The 25430-nt window shown below is 43.6% G+C and overlaps 1 protein-coding gene across 1 annotated transcript in view; it reads right to left on the bottom strand.

The window, feature by feature from the left end:
• DNAH17 (dynein axonemal heavy chain 17) overlaps positions 1 to 25430 on the bottom strand; it is an 8024690-nt gene that overhangs the window by 7167333 nt on the left and 831927 nt on the right. The window lies entirely within an intron of this gene.

Raw genomic sequence — 25430 nt, 5'->3', positions numbered from 1 at the left:
AAGAAGATGAAGAGAATGAAGGAGGAACTCCCTACTACCAGCACTCGCCGGGAGTTGTGGGTGTGGCGGTTGTTTACCGTTTATGGTAACGTACCAAAAGCATCAGGGTACGATGCGAACCAGGTCATCTGTAAACAGTGCGAGTTGGTGCTGAGTCGTGGGAGACCTGGTGCGTACAGCTTTGGTATTACAACCATGAAGCGACAACTAACTTTGTTCCACGGTGCAGACATTCGCAAGGTTGTACCATGCAAAGAACATAGTAGGCTGAGTTCCTCCGCAGCATCCTCCGTTTCCGATCCTCTCACCACAAGAGACACTCCTGTGGGAGAGCGCATCCCTCCAGCTGCTGCACAGGCCATTTGCGATGCTGTAGACCCTTATGTTTCGAGGATCACAATATTGTGTATGTACTGTGACGCAGTACTCAGCAGGGGGGAGAGTATTCGAAGTGCTTTCGAGACTACGGTCACGGAGCACCAGAAGAGCTGCTACCTACCTAAATAAGACCCACCCTACATCTTTCTCTCTCCCCCCCTGCCCTGTCTTATCCCCGTGGTTGGTGTCCATTCCTTACCCTCCTTTCCTCTCCTCTCCTAGTGTGTTGTGAGTAAAAAATCCCCAAAAATATAAAACAACATTTTTTAAAAAAAGGCTCTTTTCAGAGCCACCTTTCTCAGTTTAAAAATGGAACTATCAAGTAAACGGTGTAGGCCCCCAGGAATTTTGCAAAAAGTCTGCGGACAGTCCTAGGACAGACAACATTTTAGGGTACAACCGTAGCAAAACCAATGCACTTTTCTCTGGGAGAAAAGAGCCTTTTGGTGGTGTTTTGTGTGTTTTAAAAACTTGGATTCGTCAACATGAAATGCAAAATAGGTGACTATAATTCCAAAAAAGGTTGCAATGCATTTTGTACGTTTCGAAGAAAAATATGATTGCCAGCATATGTAAGATGGACTCCATCTCTTCAAAAAATGAATGTGCTACAAAACATAATATTTTCATTGTGGAAAGAGGACATGCCAACATCTCTTAGAAAGGCACAAACAGCCTTATTGACATTGCGCCTCGCTTTCTCCATTTGTGAACCAAATAAAGAAGAACGGAGCCACATTTGTCTTTGCATAATACGAGAAAAAATTATTTGGCAATTTGGAAACATGTCCATGACCTTCTTAAGTCCTTCCTTCATTGCAAACTGCAAAGAAATTCCAGACACATGCCCTAAACTGTTTCCTCCACAATGAATGATAATTATATCAGGATGACGCTCTGTCTGTAAAGTAGCACAGAGAGGTACCAAGTCCAGCCACTTCATTCCACGCACTCCATGCCAGTGCACTTCCACATGAGGGAATACAGGATCTGCAGCTGTACCGCAACGTTCTGCATGCACCTTCAACCAATGTATCCATGAGTCTCCCAAAATCCAGATAATCTGTTTTCGAGCACACAGCCATAGCTGTCTGTTCTCCTCTCAGGGAAAAGACGTTCTCACTAAATCCCTCCGTTCACAACACACCCACTGAACTTTACTGACCAATCCCTAGCTTCGCTCATTCTCATTTGCATGCCTCTCCACCCCAGAATCCCCGTATGTAATACGCGCTGCCTGCAGACTACCGCCATGTCCTCGGACATGTAGAGGATCTAAGCGTGACGACTGTACATTTAAATAGTGTTCCCCATTTCCCCTTTAAGGTGGGCACTGAAAAGAGCATTTTTATTATGGTTTTTTTGCAGATGCATGACAGACACCTGTTATTTTGTATTTTTGGGGGGAGTTTTCTTCTTACTTTACTCCTACAATCATCACATAACCTGCTCCAAAGCAAGCCTTACATTCCAAAAGAACATGGCATTTCCCAAAAAAGATAAAGAAACACCATCTGCTTCAAAATAAGCCGCATTACTGGAAACAATGTTCTCGTGGCTACAGAAAAACATACCAGCTCTTAACATGAAAGCATGCATGCCGCGATTGATTGCACGCCTACCAATACTTTGATCAGGACAAAAAACAGAACTGTTGTCCTATTTTTCTCTAAGAAGTAATACAGAAAAAATTACTTTTGCAGTTGGAAAGATGTTGATGACTGCTTCAACCAACTGTCCCAAATCTCCCAACAAAGTAGGTGAAGTCACGTAGCCCAAATGGAAAGCACCATAGTGCAAAACTACCACATGAGGACTGTTCATCCAATGCATAGCTCTGCAAACTTGGAGAATTGCCTCTACCTTGCAGTCATTCGCAGTGCTCCACACCACCTCCACTCCTCTTACATCGAAATTGTTTGCCACATGCCTACATTGAAATGAGTGCTGTAAACCATGGACAAAAATATCTCAGAGCTCCAACACCCTGACTGTCTCCACCTCTGCCATCTTCACTACACACATTCTCTTTCTACACAAATCAACAATGTCAACATCTGATTGGCTGATCCCTACAGTCCCCTTTCCATGCTGGATTTGCTGAAAAACCCTGTATGTGGCACGCCCTAGCCGCGGAGAGGCGCTGTGTTTAGCCAGTACTTCTACCCTTTCCACATCACTCGCAAATCCATTCCCTCATTGAACACAGCTAAGCACTCACACAACCATCCACCAATCACATCGAAGACCTCTACATCTAACTCCATCATCAGAGTTCCGCACTTCAAATGTACTGTTGATCACTCTGAATACAAGTCTCATATCATTGCAAAGCACCTACTACAAAAACTATTGTGCAAGTCTCGAGGATTTCTACTTACAACTCCATGCATACCCACATGTATGATTACAAAGTCCAGGTATGCATATTTTATTCAGAGTACATGTACAACTCTTATGATTCCATATAAACAAATTAATGCCACTAAATCTGCATAGCCAAAACATACATACGAACGCTCCCGCTATAAACGCGAGACTCCCGATTTTTCATTAAAAATCGCACTACTTCTTATTATCTCCCGCATAACCTATACATACGTACCAACCATCCCGATTTACGCGCGAAACTTGATTTTTCATTAAAAAATGGCACAATTTTTTTACTGTTTTCCCCCTAAATTAATACTACTCTCAATGCGATCATATGAGAAAAATAAACGTTCCCGATTGCTGTGGTGACATCTCCCTCTCAGGTGCTCCCGATTTTTCGCATGCCCACTTATAATATGAAAGTATTCACATTTTTCCCCATCTACTATAATGACCTATCACTTCCAAACCTCTCTGCCATCTACAACACAGCTGCAAAAAAACAAGAGAATTTCATGAACTTAAAATTGTACTAATTTGCGAAGCAGGTTGAACTAACATACTGCAAATAACATATAAAGGCTGCACGTAGTCAAATGAAATGCACACATACACTGTGTTGAGATATCAAAAGGGAATACTTCCACGAAAGCATAAAAATGACTGTGTACATTAACATCACTGCTATAAAAACACAACATTACTAACTTCTTCCTTTTACAATTGCAGTGATGACCACTCTCCTGAAAATCAACAGCATCTACACTACAAACAACATATCCGAAGAAACATGCTCATTCCACAAAAAAAGTAAGTACAATACTACCTTTATATTCTTACTGTTCCTCAAAGAGACTATGTGGGTCATTCATGTAATTTGCGCACCAAAAAAAAGATCGATTCCTGAACCATTCTGCCCACAAATCCCCATTTATTAAACAAATATTAACAGGCAGAATGGCACACAAATCCCCTCTTTTTTGGAACACAAATAACATACACAAGCCTTAGAATGTTAGTACTACAAAACAAATACCTGTTTTAATTTTATACGTTTACTATTAATGCTTCTCCTCACCACTAGCTCACTTTCTACTCTCATCTGAAGCACAGTGTAGTAACATACAAACAGAAAAATAGCCTTCCCAACTCATTGTAACTGCCCAATGCACATTCACACACCACCAAAACATCTTCCCCATCAAACTCATACACGCATGCATACAGCACACATACATTGTAAAACAGACCAACTCATACCTTCTTTTTTTTTTCAACAGACCCCAAAGAATGCCCATTCCACAAAAAAAGGAAGTACAATACTACCTTTATATTCTTACTGTACCTCAAAGAGACTTTATGGGTCATTCATGTAATTTGCGCACCAAAAAAAACATTGATTTCTGCCATTCTGCCCACACATCCCCATTTATTAAACAAAGATTAACAGCACAATGGCACACAAGTCCCCGCTTTTTTGCAACAAAAATAACATACACAAGCCTTAGAATGTTAGTACTACAAAACAAATACCTGTTTCAATTTTATACGTTTACTATTAATACTTCTCCTCACCACTAGCTCACTTTCTACTCTCATCTGAAGCACAGTGTAGCAACATACGAACAGAAAAATAGCCTTCCCAACTCATTGCAACTGCCCAATGCACATTCACACACCACCACAAACATCTTCCCCATCAAACTCATATACACATGCACACATAAATTGTAAAACAGACCATCCCATACCTTCTTTTTTTTTCAACAGACCCCAAGGAATGCGTGCCAAAAAGCAAGTCCGTAGAAAGCAACGCAGAAAAAGAGTTTGTACAAAACGTTGAAACAAACCAGCTAATGCAGTCATTTAGCGAAAAAAAAGAAGCTTCAACTACAGAAACTTTGCCTCCTCTATCAAAATGTCGCACAAAACAGAAAATGCTTAACACGAATTCGGCTACCACTACTGCCAACACTGCTCCTTTAAATTCTCATATACTAGCAAGAAACCATAGTAAAAAAAGTATTTTAGCAAAAATGTTCTGCCACAAGGTCCTTGAGAATCTAATAAGAAGAGGAGCGAAATCATCCACAACCCTTAAAACCTACCGTAGAAAATTAATTCTAGAAGCTCTTGTAGACAGTGCAATCCTTCTCAAAAGGAAGTTATTTATTTTAGTTTTAAACAGGATGAAACCACTAAATTACAAAAGAAACTTCTCAATAAACGGAATGTCAACAAAAATAACTTCTTAAATATTTGTGTTGGTGAATGTGGTCACACGAGGACCAAAGAACCATATTTTAATGAAGGAACATACAAACAAAATCAAACAAACACAATTGCCATCCATAGCAGTGGATGAGGATATGAAAAAATCAATAATACCATCACGGAACAAGAAACACTGCTTACAAAAGTATCCCCAGAAAACTCAGAATTACCTCTCCATTCGACTGAACCAGAACGTCCAGTATACAAATGGCCGCGCAGGTCAATGTGTAACATTCCCAACAAATCTTTCAAATATTTACGCCAGTTCCTCAATAAGTATGTGAAAGGTAAAGACAAAATCAAAATGAAAGTTCTGCAAAATATGGATAACTGTCCAGTGCGCAAATACACAGGACTACAAGGACATTCATTAGCCTGGATTTCAGGACCTATTTGCAAAAGCACCTTCCATGATATCAAAATGATATCAAAACATCATTCAAATGTAAGAAATCTAGTGTACAAACTGTACTATGCTAAAAGTCCAGCTTCAGAACTAGCCAATTTAAATAGCACTCTTCTTCATGGTACACCCAAATACCTACAAGAAGAAATCGACCGTATCCAGAGAAAATATTTTGGAAGTGAAAGCCACTTACAAAATGCAATAGCTTTAGAACAGACTAGCAACAATTCTGCACATGGCAACCTTCTATTACACACATACAAAAAAGAAATACTAACATTTAAAAGTACATCCGCTGAAGTACCAAACCATGTGGGTGTGTGTTGCCGCAGAACGTTTTACAAAAGTAACACAAAAACTATAGACGTAACATACAAAATTGAAGACAATGAAGATTCCAAATGGTTTGAATTAGCTCGCTACCTTTTAGCAGAAAACAAATACGAAATAAGTGAACCCTTAATATGTTGCAGTTACTGCACTACAAAACTTGACAACAACCAAATTCCTTCACGTGCTATCACAAATAACTTGGAATTATTCCCACTACCAAAACCCTGCAACAACTCAATTTGTATGAGAGCATCATAATTCAAACAGTACACCCATTTCAAGCAATAATACGCCTTCTACCAAAAACAGCAAAATTACCTCCCTCTGAATTAGTGAAAGGCATTTGTGGCAAAGTAGTTTATTTGCCATTAGATCTGACAGAAAATGAGCACAGTCTAGGAGTGCAACGTCCAATAGAGCATTCTTTAATTGTCTTAGTAAATGGTCTACCAACAAAAGACAAAATAAATTGGCAACAACTTGTGGACTTACATAAAGTTATATTCATTCTGTTATTGCTTCTCTTTTAAGTTTACTCCATTGATACAGGTTCCTGAGTTTTGCCTTCAGGGTTTCACACAATTTGGGGTTTATTTTCAGCGTTGTTTTCCAAATAAACAATAACTTTTTTATTAGCGTTTTTTGGATTTTACAACTGGTTAAAATTGTAAAGTGTTAAACCTTGACTGCGGCTAGTCAAGAAAAAGGATAGTAGTCAAAGGTAACTCCTATTTGTTTCAAGGGGACTTTTGCAGATCTATTTTTTTTTTATGTCCGTGAGCTCCGTACCCCTCTCAGTAAAAGTCAAAGATCCCTTCTGGTGTCGGGATCGAAGGAGGGTCTGATGTAGGGATCTTCCTGATCCGTATTAGTCTGCTCAGATCACACGGGAAGCTGACCGGTTTCAGTGGTATAGCGATAAGTGTCACCACTTTCTTTAGGGCTGGAGACTCGCACTATTTGTGTGCGGTCAGATTTCTTCTGGTTGTAAAAGGCTGAAACTGCGGTTTTCAGAAATAGGAGGATTCCCTATAGAATTGCATTGAACAGGTTGTGGGAGGAAAAGAGAAAAGAGGGAGGTGGTTGTTAATTACATATCTCAAAATTTTATCTCATATGGATGGAAAGATGTAAAGTCTTCGTCTCACCCAATAGAGCTGTGACAACTCCCATCTATCAGGGTTATGGAGTCAAGCTGGTATTTTCCTGTCCCGAAACCAAACATATATCTTGTGTACCTACAGAGGAAATGTTCCGTAAGTATTTATATGGAAACTAGAGGGGCTGACATACCACACTAAACAGACATGATAGTGTAATATTAACATACATTTAAGGTGCATTATAGAACTAGCTCCATTATTTACATCGATCAGCTCAAAGTGAGCTTGATCTGTGGTGCAACAAAGCCCAGGTGGACATCCTCCGTGGGGTCTCCAAAATGTCCCTCACAGTCCATATGATATGAAATGTAAAAGGGGCACTTAAGCTGGCAAGTGACATGTGGTAACGCTGTTACTGTGTCTTCAAAATCCTAGAGGGCAACATATTTAAAAACCGCATGTGATTGGGCGTGGAAGAGTGCATATGGCTCTAGGGTGACTTGCAAGGTAGTAAGAAAAGTTGAAAAAGTCGCTGGGTCATCCCATTTAGTTAAAGGAGTAATGTCAAATTGGCCATGAGTCGGTGCGGCAATGTGGAAGAACAGTGAAAGGGGTGTGGGGAAGAAAAAGCTCAGTTCGGGGGCCTCGCTTACCTCCCAGAAGCTGGTTACGCCGCAGTAGTAAATCTGCGGTCAGCATACGAACAGCAAATGCTGTTCTGAGAGCTCTGTTGTGGTTGCGGTCACGTGACTAGTCTCACATGTCGGCCGCGCGTGGCAGATCTCAAGCTGCAGAGACCAGATCTCGAGTCAAAGTACACCACAAGGAAATTGGAGGTATCAAAAGTGGAGATACACTCACAATCGGAGGAATTGCCAAAATCGTAAAGCCAGATAATAATAACCACCTCTGGATGTCTGGGTGGGGCAAGAAAGTGGAAAAAGAGGACTCGTACTAAAATATGTTAATTGGATCGATCATGTCAATACACTTCAAAATTACTCAAAGAAAGTCAAGAAAGTCAAAATAGCTCAATTCGAGACATCCACAAGGAACACCACACATTATATAGAGTAGCATTAATTATAGTTTCTGTGGAAGGGAGGTGAGAGGTATTCACATGTAATTAGTTACAAATAGTTCTATCACTTTGACTCCACAATGCCACTCACAAATAAACAGAAATACATCAAGCAGTTGTAGCATAACACCAACAAGTTATATACATGATGAAGGCTGGTAGTTTAAAGAGTTGCCAAGGTCTGCCAGCACATGGATTCATTTAGGGCTTCCACATCTGTTCTTAGTCTATATATCCATAACTGTTCATGTCTAAACAACACATTATGGATATTTCTTCCTCTTGTGGGTATCTTGACCTTTTCTATGATTGTCCATTGAATGTCTGTGGGGCTATGTTTTTTCTCTGTGTAGTGTTCTACCATAGGTGCCGTGATCTTCTTAGTGCGTATACAGGAGCGATGTTCAGCCAGTCTGATTTTAATTGGGCGGGTAGTCATTCCCACATATCTCAAAGCACACAGACACGTGATCAGATAGATGACATTATTGGTGTTACAGTTTGTTATTTCTTTTTGTGTCCATGGGTAGCGCAAGCCAATATCTATAGTTTTAGTTCTGGCCATTCCAGGGCAGGTACTACATGAACCACATGGTGTGTGTCCTGATGGTTTTCCTTGATTCCAGAGTGTCTCGATAGGTAGGCTCTTTTCTTTGTAAGTTTTTACAAGGGAGTCTCTCAAGTTTTTGTTTCTTTTCATGGCAAAACGTGGGGTAGCTAGATTGGATTCTCCTACATTTAAAATGGGCCACAGTCTCAGAACTTCTTGTTTTAGTTTGTTAGTTAGAGGCGAAAAAGTAAAGACTGCAGTAATTTTATCCTCAGAGTCTCTATTTTTGGCATGTTGTTCAAGTGTGGTGTCTCGTGGTATATTTCGTGCTCTTTTCTTTGCTTGTTTAATAGTTCTCTTCGGCTATCCCCTTCTTTTCAGGTTTTTAGCCAGCTGTTCTGATTGTCTCTCAAATTCTATAATATTAGAGTCATTTCTTCTATACCTTAAGAATTGACCAAACAGCAAATTATTCTTCAAACTTTCTGGATGGAAACTTGAGAATGTTAACAAGGAATTCCTGTCAGTCGGTTTGTTGAAGACCAGAGTTGCTATGGTGTTGTTGTGTTCTTCAAGTTGTAAGTCCAGGAAATGTATCTTGGATTCACTGTGTGTTTCCGTGAACTTCAGGTACCTGTTCTGTTCATTAAGCCAGAGCATGAATTTCCCAAGTTCCACTTCAGTGCCTTTGAAAATCATGAGAACATCATCAATATAGCGTGTCCATAATTCTATATTGACTTTCCAGGTATTTGTATCGGGGTAGATCACCTCCTCCTCGAAATTGGCAAGGCTGGGCGCAAAAGTCGCGGCCATTGCTGTGCCCGATATTGGTTCAAAGAATGTTTGTTTAAAGAGAAAATAATTCTTAGTGAGTGCAATTTCCGCCAGTTGCATGATCAGGGTTACTGGGGTGTCCAACGATGGATTTAAATTTCTCAGGATGTTGTTGATAACTTGTAGAGTGGCCATTTGGGGGATTTGTGTATATAATGATTCGATATACATAGTTACAAGGAAATGAGTCTTGGGTTCAAATTGCCGGTTTTTCAAAGGCACTGAAATGGAACTTGGGAAATTCATGCTCTGGCTTAATGAACAGAACAGGTACCTGAAGTTCACGGAAACACGCTGTGTAATAATTATGCCATACGTCGCACAAGGGATGCTTTGCTGTTATTTCGTTGTTGCCAAGATATTAACACTGTATACTTTGTGGCAACCTATCTGTTCCAAGCATGGTATATAAGGTCAAGGGCTATGGAGCCAAGAAAGGGGGGGCTCTTGAAATCCCATAAAGCATAAATCCACTTACACGCCCATCTAAGATCTGTTCACCTATGAAATGTGGTGATGTGCCCCATGTGTTCTGACAAATTATTATTGTTCAACAAAATTTCACACATATTTAAGGGTAATAACAGGCCCACGGTGAAAAATGATAAAATTAGTTGAACTGCATGGTAGCAATCGCATTTTAAAATGCGGCGGCCACATGCAGCCAATACTGTTTTAAATGTTTATTAGCTGTAAATCAATTATAATTATTATGTGTTTTAACCCTTTTTAGATGTTTTTGAAACGGTATGCTTTTATGGCCTAGTGCCGCAATAAAGCTAATTTGATTGCTTGAAATAAAACATTTATGCCCTGGGCTCCAGGAGGCTCATTACCAAACATAGTGTTATGAAATGTTTGGGGCGTCAAAATCAAATTAACCTCAAACCTGATTACTGCCCTCTTCTTACCACATTCAAAAACTCGATAGCAACCAACAGGCCAAGCCCGGAAGTCTGTTCTCACAATTATGACAACACCCTGGTAGTCAAAAGAAGACTAGTGAGATCAGCAAAAAGAGCGGCAGTTCGAGGCAACAATGCAGCAAATAGAAAAGCCTTCTTGGTGGCATCCAAATATTATAAAGCCTGGCTGGCTGAAAAATTACCGCCATACTTTATATCAAAATGACTCGGAGGAGATGTTAAAACAGCTATGCAGGAAAAACGCTTGTAAATTTTGGGCATTGATCAGATCTACAGACCGCCAAACGAACAACGTGTTAACTACCTCTATATCCGAAGAAACATGGATAGTGCATTACACAAACCTATTTCAAGCTGTGACTCAGGCTCTTGACCACTGGAGTAAAGAGAATGATCCCGAAAGCCACAGTGAGGAGCCATCATGGGTAAAGCTCCATGATAAGATGGATATCCTGGAGATAATCCAAAAACTCAAAAACTCAAGCGCTCCTGGACCAGACGGCCTTTCAAATATTGAACTGAAAAAACATCCAGACGAATGGCATCTTTTATCAGCCTGGTCTTTGAACGTTGTGCAGAAACAAAGCTATTCCCAGATTCCTGGACATCGTCTGTGGTGGTTCCCATATACAAAAAAGGAAGTAGGGACAACCCTGCAAACTTTCAACCAATCGCATTACTGGATGTGATCGGCAAGGTGTACGGTTCTCTCTTATTATGCGGTTTTCAAACCTGGTCACGGAAAGCAGAATGCAACAACCCCTTTCAGTCAGGTTTTAAGAAAAATATGGGCACTACTACAAACATCCTGATTCTCAGCGCCCAAAAGGGAAAGGTCAAGGCAAGAGGCACTCGACTTACATACACGAGGAAGAATAATGGTGGTCTCGGCTTATTGGAGAAGAGAAGACCACTTGGGTGACAGCTGCGGCAAAAATTCTGGACTTCATTCTAAACTTTAAAACAATACCGTCTACAACATAGTTCATGGACTTAAACCTTTTAAGATAACGTTGTCGACGACATAGTTCTAGGATCATTCTTGTAAAAACCTTTTAGGTTAAAAAATCAAGTAAATAAAAAATATTTATAAAATTTGACAATATATTTGCACACCATGTATAAGGGAAAGAAGCTAAGCTAGAAAAGAGATTGGCAGTATGAAAGCTCTGAAAAATGTATCGGAATTAGAAGGATGATCCAGTCTATAAAGCATGGATGCTTAATCAACATAAAGGGGAAGATGTAACCTTCAGCTGATCTTTCCCCTTCTGAGAAACAAGACGTCAAGAATAAAGAGGAGAATTTTACCCTTTAAAGGAAAAGAAAGCAACAGCGGAGTATGTTAATCCACCATATGAACCCCCTGCCTATACTAGTGAAGAAACAGAAGAAGAGAGCAAAAGTAGAGAACATAAATATATACACACAAGCGATGAAATAAAGGATAGACCGAACAAACAGATAGAGATAGCAGAAGAGGCAGAGAAACAAAGGAGAACAACAGATATGGCTAAGGGTACAACAATAGTACAGAATGAATGGATGGGAAGTCATATATTATTCAAGTTAGATGACAAAGTTATTGGTGGAGTTTGAGAAAGAGAGCAAAGGGAATAAGATATAAAAAAGCAAAAGAGAATGAAGAAGAGCGGTTATATAAACAGGAGAGAGATAAGGAATGTAAACAAAGGGAAGAGCGAAGGAAGCATGAGGCGAAAAGGGAGAAAAGGAGAAATGAGAAGAAGTAGAAGCCCAAAGATTCAAAGCATGTAAATTACAAAGAAGGCAAGAGGAAGAGGAATTAAGGGAAATTAGAGGAAGGGAGGAAAAAATGAATCGATGCAGGGGATTTAAAGACAATGAGATTGAATACGTATGCCGTAGAAGCATGATATCCATAGAAACGCAAGAGTAAATCAAAGAAGAGAGAGGATCGCAACCGTCCCTTGGGGGATGGCGAGGACCATTAGATATGGCAACATGGAGAGAAGAACATACAGAGAGCATAGGAACAATAATGGGAACACTCTATAGACAAATAAGGGATAAGGAAGGGTACAGAACTCAAGAGGGTGAACAAGGAGCATCCTTTAGGGGAACAGGAGGAGGTTTAGATGATGTCAGGATAAACAATCATATGACTGTTATAAGTCATAAGGAGACACAAGAAGATGTATAATTCAGTGGACTAGAAAAATGTTGTTCTGTCTGAAAAAGATACATCTTTCAAAATACAACGTGAAGTGACCTGGGGTGCATCTATACTCAGTTTTAGTGAAACGTCAAAGCATTTGTTCAACAGACTTATTAGAGCACATCCATTTCAAGTGTAAGAGCTTCAATGGACTCATCAATGCAACGCAATCACTTTAACAGTACACTCTCCCCCAAGGTGGAATGCAGTCGAGTTGCACTGTCTATTAGGCCATCAGGGCTCCTTTCCACCAAAGGTATATTTGTGTTCCCAGTTTGCTCTGGAGAGAACATAAGACCGGTTTTATGATTCAGGCTGGTTGAGGCTTCCAATTTACCTGAAGATTCTAGTAGTCCAGTCGAAGATGTTAAGTTCAATACTAAGCCTTGCTGAGGGGGCATGGCCGGCTGTAGAGCGATGAGGACGTGATACCCTGTGAGCTCCCGCTAGCACTGACAAAATCCTGACAATCTATCCTGCATCTGTGGCGGATGACACCAGAAATGCACTGGCAGAAGGCTAAATACATCCTGGATCGATGGGCCAGAGTTGTATGGTGAAACCCAGCAAATAATGGAGAAATCGAGACCAGAGCGGGGTTCGCAGCCGACCACAATGAAACTCTCCAAAATGGCCGTGACCCAACAGCTACGGCGTGAACGATTTTCTGTGGGGCAGTGCAGAGCACTACTGGAGCTGTGCGAGGTTGCCGCGAAGGAAAGATCCCCTCACTCCGGGAGTCACCCGAACATCGAGGAAAACTCTATATCCGGGATGTATGAAGATCGACGGACGCGCACCCGCACCGGCGCACAGAGCAGGAGGACCCGGCCGCAGTGCCAGGCAAGCCTTGTTTGGGGGTGGCTTTTGAAAGACTGTTTAAACAACAGCAGTGCCGGAGCGGGCTGGTCTCCGACTGCATCAGTCATCTCCCCCGCTCCCCTGGTAGCAAAGATCAGACTGTGGTTTCCCCGCTCCAGGGCGAGGCGCTGTGGGCTAGTCTCCTAGCCGCACTGCACAGCGTACTGATATTGCGGTGAGTGGAACCAGGGTGCCTGCAGACGGATGCAACACATGGGCTCCCTGGGTGTCCCGGACCCAGGCTGGGATGCGTGAGTTTGGTCCGTCCTGGACATTGTCACCGCCCAGGTCCTCGAGCTGGGGAGGATAGGAGTGGGGCCACGCGTACTCCGACACTAGATGAAAGCGGGCTCTTGAATGCCCCCTTTCCTGTTCGGAACACGAAGCAAACATCAGCTGACGCACCGGAGACCGGGCTAAGTACACACAGTGCTCTCCCTTATCCTCCAGCTCCTTCGTCTTGCGGATCGTGTGTTGGCCGTGTGTGCACTCCACCTGGATCTACTGTTTCTTAACTCCTTCATCCGTGCTTGCAGTGCCATGGGCAATCGAAACTCTGACCAGCGGTTTGCCTGCTAGCACAGTGGCACATGCACTTGCAGCGTGCATTTACTACAAGCCCTGATCTGCTGCTCCTGGACAGTCTTCCTGGTCCGCGTGCTCACATCGGGTTCTTTTTTCATTTTCTAAATCTGCTGCTTCTATGAAACGCACTGTGGACCGCATGCCTGCAACACTGATACACTTTGAAAACTGGAACTGGATCACCTGATCCCAAAAATCCTTTTGAATTTTTCCGTGCTGTCCCGGAGCTGCTGTCTGCAAAGAACGCAGGCTCCCCGCCGGGGTGAACTGGATTGCCGCCTATCTGCTTTGTCCCTTCCGGTGGCCTCACAATCCTGTCTGACACAATTGAGGTCCGGCCTGGACAGTATACTGCCATGGCCCGATGCTCCTGGTGATACCCTAAACCGGATTGTGGTGTGAGACCAGCCAGACCACGGATGCTGCCAAAACCTGTACGCAGGGGCCACCGAACCCAACGCCGAAAGGAAGGTGACAGGACTCCCAGTTAGTCTCTACTCGCCGAGATAAGTGAGACCTAACCAACATATGACCTAACCGCAAGTCGCATTTTACAGTAACACAAACACACCAAGCCAAGACTCCTCTCCGCAGTGATCATGACTACCCTCTCCTTTACCAATCAAAACTGTGGGCCGACCACTTAATTAGTGAAAACTGGAACTGGGTGCACAGACTTGGCCTCATGTGGGACGATATACCTCACAGGTACAACCACGTCGGCGGCTTCCACACAGCACAGCATTCTCCTGCCGGAAAAGGGAGGGTGTTGAAGAGGAGTGCTCCCACCTGGCTAGACTGATATGAAATTTTGGAGGCAGAGGGGCGTAACATTAGATACCCGCATATTCGGGTGACAAGGGAATTGACCAATACCCATAGCTCTCCTGTGACCAGCGGAGGAACTCTCTATCCGGCTGGGACTGACGCACACACCCGCACTACCTGCCACCGGGAGGCATGGGTGATAGTGACAATAGCGGAACGCCTGCTCCCCCTGGACAAGACGTCTAGACCCCGGAGCAGCGGAGTGCAATAGCCCAGGCCATCTGTCATGACCGCCTGTTTCTTCCGGATCCAACACGCTTAGATCGCAGCCCACCCCACGGCTGTGAGGATCACCCTTGGCCCCATTTCGAAGTCCACGGTCACATAATTGTGGGCCGGCCCAGTGGGGCACTTGAAGTCAGGGCGACAGACCGTAGCAAATCCATCCTAACATTCAAGGCACACAACAGCACTGGGCTCTGTCGCTACTTGGGGCGCAACTCCACGGATTATGTACCCTTTGTTGCCTGGCTACTAACAACCAGGCGTCCACGCAAGAGACTACATACGGGAAGAGAGGGAGCCCTATACGCCTCGGACCGTTGTCGACACTCAGATCAGTCACTTGATCGTACTATCTATATAACGTATGGCAATAACAGTATCTAATTGGCTTTGCCACACAAAATGGGCAAGGATAATCCAAAGAAGACATCTATGCAGAGCAAAATGGACCAATGTGCAACTAATACCATGACCGCGCCTACGGACCACGCACTGCAGCCAGTAGCGGAGGTCTCCTTTCTCCACCATGACCTACAGAAACTATCTTCTCGATCCGGCGAGGCTGAACAATGTATCGCCGGAGCGGAGGACGGACTCAGGGAAGCCAATCAACAGCTCTCGCAAGTGATGACTAGCCTAAAGGCCATGGAAGCCCCGGTCGACGGCAGGGAAGGAAGATCTTGTCGCAATAATATACGCAGTCTGGGCCTCCTTCCTGGAGCAATGGCTGACCGAGATCTTCACCCTGAAAACATTCTCCAAGTTCTTCTCCGTGGAGAGGGCCCATTGTATGCCAACAGAGAGCCCTGCCTCGGGCACTGCACCCTGGACATTAATATCCAAGCTCCTAAATTATAGGGATAGGGATGCAATGCTACAGCTGGCCGGCACAAAGGAAGAAATCATGTACAATAGCTCTAGGATCTCCTTTTTCCCTGACTAGACCCACGAGATACAACGCAGCAGACAGTCATTCAAGCAATTAAAGAGGCGTTTGTACGCTATGAACGTGAAGTATGGGCTATGGATTCCAGCTCAACTGAAGATTTATTAAAAAGGCACACCGGTGCACTTCACTGACCCACGTGAGGCCTGGAACTGGGCGGAGAGGCCCTTGGAGGGCGATTGGGGACCAGAAGTAAGATGGGAAACCCTGCCACAGACCTGACAGGGCCCCTCCTGAGAGACGTCCACCATCGGAACGGAATAATCCTGGCCAAGATGAAGGCGCCGGATAACATGACTCTAGAACTAGTTGATGCTCACGAACTGAGGAAGACTGCGATGTCTTACGGCTGCTGGATGGGGTCACACCTTCCTAGCTTATCAATGGAATGGCCACGGAACAGTTACAGCGCTAGCTTGTAGCTCGACACCCACCAAACCCCTTGTTCTTCCTTTTTTCCCTTCTCTCCTTTCCTCTTCCCTATTTCCCCCTTCCTCCTCTGTGAATGTTGGTTTTGTGCCACTTCTTGTATCAGACCCAATGGATGCTTTTTACCCACGATTATTAAGAGGGGTCTCTTTGGGGTAACCTATGTTTTTGAGTTGTGCTGTCAGGATAGTTTTGTATCTGCCAGTGACAGTTCGCGCAACAGATGCTTTAGGTTGGGGCGGAGTATGGGGTGGGGGTAGGGGGTAGGGTTAGGTTTTCTTTGAAGTTTCAGTTTATTGTCAGTTTTTTGGGGATACCCAAGATTTGCACTCGCCCTATTCATGTCGCATAGGTCCATAACACTGCACACATAATCCTGAGGATCCCTGATCACTCATGACATTTCTGCAAATCCCAACAGGGACCAACACCACTTGTAAAACCCTTAAACTCCTCACTTGGAACGTTAATGGCAAGGGATTGGGAATAAAACAACGTCTCATTACCCAATTCCTCAACAGGCCCTCCCCCGATATTGTCCTCCTTACAGAGACACACTTAGCTGGTACGACCTGCACCCTATTCCGCAGGACAAACTACCGCACAGCCATACATACGGGCTACACTATGGGTTCCCGCAGGGTAATGATCCTAATAGCCTTAGTAGAAAATGACCCTAGGGGCAGATTTGTGGTGGTGCGGGGCTCACCGTGGGGGGAATCCATTGCCATCATGGCCATATATGCCCCACCTGCACTGGAGGAGGCACTTATGGAAGAAATTGTAGCTGTAATTGCCAAGCACCAATCCGACATTTGGATTCTAGGGGTTGTTTTTAATGATGTGATGAACAACCTACTAGATCGCACACACATCCATGGCCGGAATCCTAACATACCAACCAAACTGGCAAAGTTCGCCTCATCCCTTGGCTTTTGCGATGTGTGGAGGGACCGTTATCCCCTGGACCGTGGTTATTCATTCCACTCGGGGGCCCATTCCTCTCTATCCAGGTTGGACTTTTTTTTCATCCAAAGTCTAGAAGCACACAGAGTGACCAGTGCAACGTTACTTCCCCGGGGTATCTCTGACCACTCACCCTTGTGATTGAGGTACGCATTAAAAGGCCTCCCCCCCAGCACGTGGAGGATTAATAGCTAATATTTGGGATTCCCTGAATTTGTTGATCACATCACAGGGGAAACAACAGAATACAACTCCAACACGGTCAATAGCCCTGGAACACTGTGGGAGGCCTATAAGGCGGTACTTAGAGGCGAAAAGATCTCCTGGATGTCCAATAAAAAAAAGCATCTACAGAGAGTGGTGGACGCAGAGAGGGAAGCCGAGGAATGGGAGGCTTAATATATATTACATACTACACCAGACACCCACAACTCCCTCCTCAAAGCTAGATAAAACCTGTGAAATGTTGCACTCGACAGCGCAAAACACGCCCATCGGGAAGCAGGAACTCGCATCTACGAACAGGTTGACCAGGCAGGCAAGATGCTGGCCTGGTTGGAGAAGCGGGATGAGGGGAGCCTACACATTAGGCAAATCATAAATGCACAGAACGAGCATAGCAGAGACATTCGCAAACTTCTACGCCACACTTTATAAGGGCCCATCTACCCCAGTGGACTTTTCCATTTTTCATAAGGTTGTCCTCCCCCAGTTGTCCGAACTGCAGCGAGCGCATCTAGACAAGGATCTTACTGAAATGGAGATAGCTGATGCTATCGTCCAGCTGCACTCGGGGAAGACGCCAAGGCCCAGCGGCCTGCCGGTGGAGACCTGGAAGAGGCTAGGTAGGGTTAAGATGGCCACTCCCCTTTCACGAAATGTTCCTACACTACAGAGAACTGGGTGTCCTTCCCCCCGACTTGCGAAAGGCCAGCATAGTGGTCATCCCTAAGCCAGAGAAACCTCCAGAACAATGTAGTTCTTATAGGCTTATCAACAGAGAGACCAAAATTCTCGCTAAACTGCTAGCCACCAGACTGTAGCCAGTCATCTCCTCTTTAGTCCACCCCGACCAATGTGGTTTCATTCCACAGAAATCGACGTGCATGAACCTACGCCGTCTTCACCTGCTCATGCACCCCTTGCTTTGTTAGCTATTGATTTTGAAAAGACGTTTGACTCAGTGATATGGGAGAGCCTATGGGAAACAATGCGCCAAATGGGGTTCAGCAAGACCTTTCTGGGATGGGTGAGATTGCTATATGAAGCTCTGCATGCGGAAATCAGGGTCAACAGATGGCCCTACAGATCCTTCCACTGGGCAGTGGGATATGACAGGGGTGTCCCCTATCTCAACTACTTTTTGTCAGGTGAATAGGTGGATGGGTTTCCACAGGCTGTAAAGGAGGGGGTCGGCTCCCCCTCTACGCCGACGATCGTCTGATATATTTGAGTGACCCGGCACAATCTTATCCAGTGGTCACACAGAAGCTGATACACTTCAGCAAATTTAGCGGGCTACGTGCCAATTGGGGGAAATCTGTTCTCTTTCCGTTTCAAGGTGGGGACCTGGCGATTCCACCAAATTGCCTGTATCGGGTGGAGCGGGAGGATTTTCTCTATCTCAGGATCCAGATCTCCAGGGACCTCCTAGAATTCACACCTAACAATTTACACCCGATTACTGACTACTTCTCCAACAATGTTCGACACTGGATGCAACTCCCCCTGATGCTGCTGGGCAGAGCCACACTCTTAAAGATGTTGGCACTGCCATGTTTCCTCTATGTTCTGCAGAACGCCCGACTTTGGATCCCTGACTCTGAGTTTCAACAGATGGATGCCTTCCTTAGGGAACTCCTATGGGGAGGCAGACAACCCCGAGTAGCTCTTGCAACACTACAAAGATCTGTCTGGGAAGGAGGAATAGGGGTGCCACGCCTCCAAATATATTACTGGGTGAGCCAAATGGCTGTAATCAATGACCATCTCCATGGTAATCAAGACTTACCACACATAAGTGCTGAGAGGATGGGAGGCCAAGGCGTGCTGCCACTCGCGGCGCTTCACCACACCCTCGATAAACCTCCCGCGCAGACGATGGCAGAGCACACGGCCATAATCTGGGACAAAGCACATAAACACATTGGGTGGGGAAATAAGGTGACTCAGATGCAACCCCTCTGGGATAATAGCAATCTCACAGAAATGGAGAAACTTATAGCATGGCCAAGGTGGGAGGAGGCCCGAATTACAACCATTGGGGACATTCTTGCTGAAGGCAGTATTGCCCCATTCGAGGCGCTGCAACAGACATTTGGGCTCCCAGACACAGAGTACTATCATTACTTGCAACTTACCCACACTCTGAGAAGACACGCACCAGCGCTTACAAACACGCCTGAATGCACCCCCCTGGAGCGAAACCTCTTCATAGAACTCACACCTACTAGAGTCACCTCAATCCTATACAGCGTTATAACTGCCTTTGCAAACCCAGAACTAACCAATCTAAAACTGCAGTAGGAAAAAGATGTGGAGGCGATTGAACCGGAATATTGGTTAATAGTTTTAATGTTTCCACTAGAAATTGCAATTGCTGCCAGGCTCTGCCTGATACAATTTAAAATTCTTCATAGGGTGTACTACCCCAGGATTGCTCTACACCGGTGTAACCGGGCTCCTGACCCGAATTGCCTGCCATGCCAGGGGGTACTTTCATACACATACTATGGGAATGTCCACGGATCAGAGACTTCTGGCGTAAATGTGATAAACTCACGGACACATTAGGGGAAACGGTCGCACTTGACCCTAGACTACTCCTGCTGGGCATATCGGATGAAAGCACTGCCAACCAATGGGAAAAACTGTTCCTATCTACAACAATTGGACTAACACAACATTGTGCAAATCTGGGGGTCACCCGAAAGTCCAGCAGTGGCCCAATGGGTCACGGATGTAGATATGTGTGAGGCAATGGAACACCAAATATACACCGCATGAGGCTGTCCATCAAAAGACACAAAAATTTGGGGCAAATGGGAAGAGGGAGCTCAGAGATGCAGAGATGTAGATATGTGCGATGTTTTGTGACGTAACCTACCTTGCTCACAATGATGATCTATGACTAAAAGTGTTAAGAAGACATGCAACTGAAGGGAAGTGAATGTTTGTATGGTTTTGTGTGTATAAAACAATAAAAAATATTTTATTTAAAAAAATTCTAAGCCTTGCTGCTCAGATGCAAGTATGATTAAACTTCTATGGCCATTCCTTGGTAGGAGGTCAAACTGATTTTTACCCTCTATGCCATCTACGGACTTAGAGGACCTTGGGGAAGCTTCAGCTTCATCTGTATTATTCATAGATACAGCCATTGAGTCAAAAATGATTCTACTAAGTGCCAGAAGTGGTAGAAACTCAAGCGTGTTTCTGCCCTTCCTGGCCTTTGAAGGTAAGAAGAAGATAAGGATGGAACAATGTTAACAATATCCTCAGACCCAATTTTTGGTCCAGCTTCTCACTGTGCTGCGCTGTTTTCAGCAGCATCAGCAGTATCTTTGCCAGGGCCCATGCAGTTCTCTAAATACAGGCTATGTATAGAAATTTTCAAGGCCTGCAGTATAGATCTGTAGAACCCCTATTCATCTGTGTGGTGTCATGGAACGAAATAGCTTTGTGAGCATAATCTGCAGGAGGTGCAAAAAATCCTACCCAGCTAGCCAATTGGCCGTCCATCATAGATGCTTCAAATATTTCTGGCCTTGTTATCACCATGTCCACCTTATCCAGATTCAAATCCATCCGCCTCCTTGGCAGAGTAAAGGACGATCCGATAAACTAGATGAGTCAGGCGGGTCGGAGGAAAGAGGAGACTGCGCCAATGTCTCAGACTGCTTTGCACCAAAAACCAAGGGCTCCTCAGTGATGGCACGGCTCCTCAATGCCCACTTCATGGCGGTCTGCTTCAATTTAGTGTGAGCAGACGGGCAGGATATGTGGGACAAAGCACGCAGGCTAGTACCCCCGCTCCTTGCTGTTACTTATGGGCTTCTAAATTCCTGAGTTTGAATATGCCCAAGGGACCAAGGGCGTACCAGTTTTATATTTGTTATAGTTATGCTTATTGTAAGAAGTATTCTGGTCACTTTAACGTCAATATTGCAGCAGTAATATTACTGGAGGTTATTAAAGGGAGGGCTATTAGCTATTTTAGCTATTGATATATTCTAAACAGACACCAGGGAATACATTAGGATGTGATCTGATGACAAAACCTAACATGACGATATATTTTACTGACGAAGTATAGTGTGTTCAACCCCAGGGCTAAATTATATAAATGTGGGGGAATTTATACTAGCTTCTGCAGGAAGGAGAGCTTTACAGGGAGTCCTTCTAGAAGAGAGAGGAAGTATTCTTATAAGGAGTGCAGGTTTTACTGTCATGGTTACCTAAATTAACAGGTAAAATAATAAAGCTTCCGGATACATTTTTGTTCAGGACAGAAATTCCCATGAATGATGAGGAAGGGCAAGTTATTCCTTTGGAATTAGAAACAGCCGTGGTTAAAGAAGAAAGGGTGAAGCTTCATGGGACAGACAATAAGGAAAGAGGATGGAGAGCAGTGATAGCCCTCAATGAAGGATATAGACTGACAGATGAGGAAATGTTTAGGGATCACTATTCAAATGATGAATTAGTATTCTTTATAAGTCTCACTTATTGGATTAAAGTTGAGAGCATAGAGGTACCACAGAGAATGGCGTTAGTAAAAAAGGAAGTTTCAATTTTTTCAGGAAGACATGGAAACGGTGCCATGTATCTTGTGGACCACAAGTCCATATGACGTAGGCCTACTGAAAGGAGAAGGAGCAGTGAAAATTAAGCTTAAACCAGGTGCTATTTTGCCATGTTTAAAACAGTATCCAATGTCCACAGAAGCAGACAGAAGCAGACGCAAGGATATTCGAAACCATATCCGCACTAATAAAACAAGGAATTCTGGTACCATCAGATTCACCATACAACACGACCGTGTACCCTATTAAGAAATTAAAGGGCGGTTTGTGGAGTTTTATCCAGGACCTTTGCCCTTTAAACCATATAGTCGAAGCAGAGTTTCCTTTAGTTCCAAACCCTGAGACAATATTATGCAATATCCCGTCAATAGGTAGTTATTTTACTGTTGTCGATTTGAAAAATGTATTTTTCTCAATTCCCTTACACAAAGACTTGCAGGATTTGACTTCCTTTTCATATAGAACGATTCGCCTGCAACATACTAGATTACCTCAGGGTTACTGTGAGTCCCCTTCTATCTATAACAGAGTCCTTCAGATGGATTTAGGAAATGTTGAGCTCGAAAGCGCCATTATTCAATACGTAGATGACATTATAGTGTGCATTGAAACAAAAGAGAGATGTTGAGAATACTCTGTTAAACGTATGACGATACTTGCAGAGAAAGGGTACAAAGTAGGCAAGGAAAAATTACAGTACTGTCAAGAAGAAGCATTATACATAGGACAGTTAATATTGCATGAATGGAAAAGATTGACACCTGAAAGACCAGAAGCTATAATGAGAACCGTGCAGCCAAACAAAGTGAGATAAATGCAGCAATTTTTAGGTCTATGCAATTACTGCAGGGCTTGGGTCTTTGACTACAGTACATAAATTCGACCACGTTTAAAAGCGCTCAAAAAAGCGCAGATGGCTAAGACTAAATTGGTGTGGACAGATGGTATGACTGAAGGATTTAAAGAATTAAACAATGCCATCAGCACAGCTCCTGTATTAGGTATTCCAAATGATAGTGAAGAATTTTATTTATTTTCTCATTCAAATGGAGAGGTTATGACAGCAGTCCTTACACAAAAGACAACACTAGGACATGGTCACAAACCATTAGCTTATTAAAATGGGATCTTAGATCCAGTTATGAAAAGACACTATCCTTCTGAGCAATTTTTGGCGGCGGCTGCATTTGCCATAGAAAAGGCTTCAAGTATAACTATGAGATGATCCTTAACTCTGTTTTCAGAGCATTAAGTATTTGCAATTGTAGAGAAGGCCAAGAGCAGGTTGAGCACCCAAAGAACATTGGGGTATGAAGTAATGATCTAAAACCCTACAATAAAAATTGTAAGGTATAGTGTAATGAATCCATCAACGTTCATAGCTAAACCAATGGGAGAAGATGATGATGTGGATGACTGTGTCACTTACACTGAATGTTATAAAGATATTCCCCATATTAGTGAGAATGCTCTGAGAAGAGGGGCAGTGGTTTTCATTGATGGTTCATCCAAGATTGACCAAAAAACTGGGGTGAGACATTCGGGATCGGCAGTAGACAGGCTGACCCGAGACAAACTCATTGAAGCCTTAAGCTTTCCAGCAACCATATCTATCGTGAAATGTTCAGCGCATTAAAAAAGAACTGATTTAATCTCTCGTGGGAACAAAGCCACAGACATAGAGACCAAACGTGCCGCATATTACTCAACTATGTGTGAAGAGGAGAAAAAAGAGTTGAAGAAAGTGAAAGGGCGATGCATGTTGGTTTAAGAAGGATTTAATATGATGTCCATTGTTCAGTTAATTGAGATGCAAGGTTGAGCATCACAGGACGAAAAGGAGTTATGGAAAAAGCGGGGGTGTGCTTTATCCCACACTGAGGCAATTTGGAGGCAGGATTGCACAGGAAAGACAATAATGCCTCTAGCTTTACTGAGAGTAGCATTGGAGCAGCTCCACTATCCTGCACATGTGACTCGATAGAGTCTAGCTGCTAGTATAGCAGAAGACTGGTTCATTCCGAACGTCAGTGACCATGTGGCACAGTTCATTGTACATTGTATTGCGTGCAAAATATTTACAGCAGGGCACACCCTGCAAACGGTGAGAGGAGTAACCCCCAGGCCTAATGGCCCTTTCCAACATATGGACATAGACTATGTGTATATGTTGCAAACATGTAATGCTATCGATACATGATATTTGTAGTTTGTCCCTTTTCTAGATGGATTGAGGCAGGGCCATGCACGCATCCTGGTGCTGCATATGCTGCAAAGTTTATTGGTCCGTGAGGTCTTTCCAAGATGGGGAGGGGGCAATTTTTTCGAACCGACAATGGAGACAATAGACCGCATTTTGTGAATGAACTCTGAAAATACAGTCTCACTATTAGGCATTAACCCTTTAAGTGCCATGGGTATTTCTCCCCAGTGCTAGGGCCTTTTTTGGTGATTTCGATATGCGGCCATTCAATGGCTTGTAACTTTTCTGTTACATGAGATATCTCGGCCAAATTTGGCTCCTTTTTTACTCACATATAGGCGGTCGTAACGCAACCCAGGAATCCTAGGTTGCTGTAGGGGAGTGAGAGAAAATAACCAAAAAGGGGGACAATTTGGTTTTTTTTTCAAAAAATGCCAATAAAATGATGTACAAAGAAGCCGGTGTTATTTTCCTTGTAAGAGCTAGGAACAAATGGTTTGCTGTGCTGAGTTCCCCAGTTTCCTGGCTTTTAAGAACAGGTTGAGTGGAAACGAAAAAAAAATATATTTTGATGTGGTTATCAACTGTTTTGTGAGAGGTAGGCGATTTTGGCCATTTTTGCCAATTGGACATGCATGGACGGAATGTGAGAAAAGGGTAGGAAAGCCGAATAGGAGGACAGAAAGGCATATATCTCTGAAAAGTAGACAAAATTCCAAGTTTAGGAAGGGGTGATTTGCGTAGGTCAGGCAAACACTAGGTAGGGTAAAATGCCATAGATTGGGGGGAAAGCGGGAAAATGACCGAAAAAAATGTATGTGTCGGACATGGTTGGCTTGGTACTGTTAGGGAGAATTCTCTGTTTAGGCAGAATTTCCAAACCTAGTGAGTCCCCCAGCAGCTTTGCTGGATTTTTAGGGTTTATTTTTTTTTCTCCTGCCAAGAGTGAGACTCTTGTACCCTCACTCTTGGGCATGATTTGAGTGTGTTTCTTTGAATCTAGATGTGTTTAATGGGCTATGGGGTCTTTTACCCCATAGGGCTTCATGTGTTTTTGTGATGTGTGTTACACAGCACCTTCAGTGCAGTAACACAGCGGTGTCATAGTGACCCCCCAGTATAGA

The sequence above is a fragment of the Ambystoma mexicanum genome, chromosome 3q, assembly GCF_040938575.1.
Source record: "Ambystoma mexicanum isolate Mex_15411 chromosome 3q, UKY_AmexF1_1, whole genome shotgun sequence".
In the NCBI taxonomy this organism is placed as follows: Eukaryota; Metazoa; Chordata; class Amphibia; order Caudata; family Ambystomatidae; genus Ambystoma; species Ambystoma mexicanum.
Note: the sequence above shows the minus strand (reverse complement) of the source record. Positions and strands in the feature narration are given on the sequence as shown.